The 3,390-nt window shown below is 40.1% G+C and overlaps 1 pseudogene; it reads left to right on the top strand.

Moving 5' to 3' along the window:
- Positions 1-2,042: 2,042 nt before the first annotated feature.
- LOC147452748 (uncharacterized) lies at positions 2,043-2,969 on the top strand (annotated as a pseudogene).
- Positions 2,970-3,390: the final 421 nt, after the last annotated feature.

The following is a 3,390-nucleotide window of genomic DNA, read 5'->3' as shown; positions in this document are numbered from 1 at the left end:
GAACATTGGCCACAAATTTACTGAAGAGACCTTGAAGCAAGTAGTCATCGGCAAAGAAGGGTTTCTTACCGATGAGGAGGTCAAGTGCTTTCAACAGATGCTTGCGAAACATGGTAAATCCTTTGCTTTTGAGCCCAGTGAGATTGGATGTGTAGATCCAAATGTTTTAGCACCTATGATTATCTTTATCGTTCCACATATGCCATGGAATTTGCGTCCTATTCCTGTACCTAAAGCCCATCTGCCAAAGCTTATTGACTTGTTGAATGAAAAGATACGTATGGGTATTTTGGAGCGATCTTGTGCACCTTATTCTAATCGATGGTTCACCATCCCAAAGAAGAATAGAGCCTTGCAATTTATTCAGGACATGCAGTCGATAAATAAGGTAACAATTCGTAATGTTGGCAATTGTGGACGAGTTTGCAGAAGCTTTTGCAGGTAGGGCTATATAGTCCATGGGTGATCTTTACTTAGGTTATGATTAGTTTCAACTTGCTTTGGACAGTAGGGATCTCACTATTATGCGTACTCCACTTGGGTTGGTAAGGATGTGCACTTTACCGTAATGCCACAAATTCTATTGCTCACATGATGAATGGCATGAATAAAGTGTTAAGAGAATTCATTCCTCACATTACTATGCCTTTTATTGATGATTTGCCAATCAAGGGTTGTGAAGAAGGTTTGAAAGACGAGGTAAAAGATCAAAAGGGGTGCCAAAGCTTTGTTACTCAACATATTGCGGATTGTGAAGCTATTCTATCTAAACTTGAAGAGGTAAATCTAACACTTTCAGGTCAAAAATCAATTTTTGGTGCCAAAGGAATATGTGATTGTTGGACATATGTGTGGGCCACATGGACGATGCCCAAGCCCAGCTAACGTAGAAGCTATACAAAGGATGAAGAATTCATGCATATCAGTTACTGAAGTCCGTCGTTTTTTGGGTGCTTGTGTGTTTTATCGTATTTGGTTGCCTCACTTTGATCATGTTGCAAAAGTACTTTACCAGTTACTAAGAAAAGGAAAAAGATTTGTGTGGGAAGATGCTCATACAAAGGCCATCAAAAAATTGAAGAAGATTCTTTTGGAAGCTCCTACCTTAAGGAAGGTTGATTATAAATGTGGAAGGCTAGTGATTTTGATGGTTGACACTAGTCCGACAGGCATTGGATGGGCTATTGGTCAAAATGATGAAGATGGTCATAGATATGCTATTCGGTTAGGTGCAAAGGTGCTTAGCACTCGTGAACAAAGTTATCCTTAGGTTAAGAGAGAGCTTTGGGGTGTTGCTACTGCTCTAAAGCCTAACAAGGAGTATTTTATTGGAGCTTCAATTGTGGTGGAAACTGATTGTTTTTTGTTGATAGGAATGATCACGAATTGCTCCACTCCGGAGATTGCTATGTTACGGTGGATAGCTTTCATTAAGTCTCTTAATTTTGAATTTTGTCATATTGCATGAAGGGACAATCCGGTAGCAGATATGTTATCAAGAGACAAGTATGAAGATGAGGAGGAGATGCTAACAGAGTCTGATGATGTGGGCGTAAAGTTTTATACTTCTTCTCATTTGCATGCAAGCTGTTGCTTGTGTTTTTGAAGATTTTTCAGACAAGATGTACGATGGAGAGTGGCTTTTGATAGGCCAATATCTCAGCATTCTCACCAGGCAACAGGAATGAAGTGACCAAGAATACAGGAGGGTCAGGAAGAAAGCTTATGGTTATTTCCTTAAAGATGGGCACTTGTGGAAGTAGTGAAAACGTCCAGGAGGATCACCACAACAAGTAGTATGTGACAAAGTAAAACAACAACAGGTAATTAAAGAGTTTCATGAGAATTTATGGGCAAGACATAGAGGAGTTTGGGCAACATTTGCCAAGATTAAAGACCGCTATTGGTGGAAAGGCATGTACAAAGATATTGCTCGATTTGTGGAGACTTGCATGGTTTGTCAACAGTATTCAAATGCGTGACATTGAGATGAGTTCCTACTTATCCATTGGCTGATCACTATGCCAGTTGGTATTTGGCAAATGAGGTATATTGTGCTTGCTAGAGAGGATCTCACTAACCAGGTTGAAGGAAGAGCTTTGTGTACCAAAGCTACAAGTTTAGTATGCAAGTTTTTGCTTGAGGATGTGATTTGCCGATATGGTTGCATTGGAAAGATTACTGTTGATAGAGGAGAATTAGATGTAGATGCAGCTTATGAGTTCTTTAATCGATTGGGAATCAAGTTGGCTCTTACTACAACATATAATCTAGAAGGTAATGGAAAAAGTGAAAGAGGGCATCCGCCTATTGTTAAAGCTTTGGCCAAAGCTTGTAGAGGATGAATTGGTGATTAGCCTAAACTTTTACCTTTTGCTTTGTGGGCTGATAGAACTACTCATAGCTCAGTTACAGGATTTATGCCATTTGAACTTATGTATGGACAAAAGCCAGTCGTGCCTACAGAAGAGATGATTGTTTCTTGGACCATACTGCCATGGGAATCATAAATGGCAACTGAGAATTTGCTTGCTATGCGCATTTGGCAGCTTCAAAAAGGCCAAGAAGACATTGACCAGGCAATAGATAAGCTCAAGGAGGCACGATTGAAGAACAAAGCTGCATTTGATAAGAAGCATAGGTTGAGACCATATACTATCAAAGATGGAGATTGGGTACTTGTTTATGATAGCAGTATGGAAAATCAATATTCAGCCATGCATAAGATGGTTAAGAGATGGTTTGGACCTTATGTTGTGTTGCATGTTTATGATAAAGGAACCTACAAGCTCGAAGAACTTGATGGCACCAAGCTTAAAGTACCCATTGTAGGGAAGAGGATCAAATTATTCAAGAAGCGTGAAGGACAGGTGGTTCTGGGTGACCTAGATTCTGGAGAATGCCAAGAAGATGATGAGATGTATTCGCTAGAAGATGCTTCTAGCGATACTTTTGCTTACAAAGATTAACAACCTGAAGATGGTTGGCACATGCCAGAGGATGTGCAGGTTTAGAGGGGGTGGATGTCGTACTCTTGTACATTTTTATGGAGAATTTTATGCAAAAATCACATATTCAGTGGTTTTATGAGTGCTCGGATTATGGTTGGGAGCATAGCTTTTTTGCACGATGGCAAACTTGCAATGGCCGTCATGTGGCGTGGGAATGCTTTTTAATATCATAACTTGGAATCTGAAGTTGGTAATGTCAGAAGTTTTTGGAGTAAAGATTATGCTATGGGCTTGATCGGAAGATTGAAATGCCTCTTCTTGGGGATAGAGTGATGACGGTATCATTTCGTAACTTTTGGGGACTACTTTCCTGGTACAGGTGATCTCAAGGACATTGGTCACGGCAGTGGAAGTATTACTCCTTGAATGTGCCCCTTAA

Source organism: Adiantum capillus-veneris, chromosome 8, assembly GCF_014529385.1.
Source record: "Adiantum capillus-veneris isolate H3 chromosome 8, ASM1452938v2, whole genome shotgun sequence".
NCBI classification, from domain to species: domain Eukaryota; kingdom Viridiplantae; phylum Streptophyta; class Polypodiopsida; order Polypodiales; family Pteridaceae; genus Adiantum; species Adiantum capillus-veneris.
This window is presented reverse-complemented; position numbering and strand designations above follow the sequence as displayed.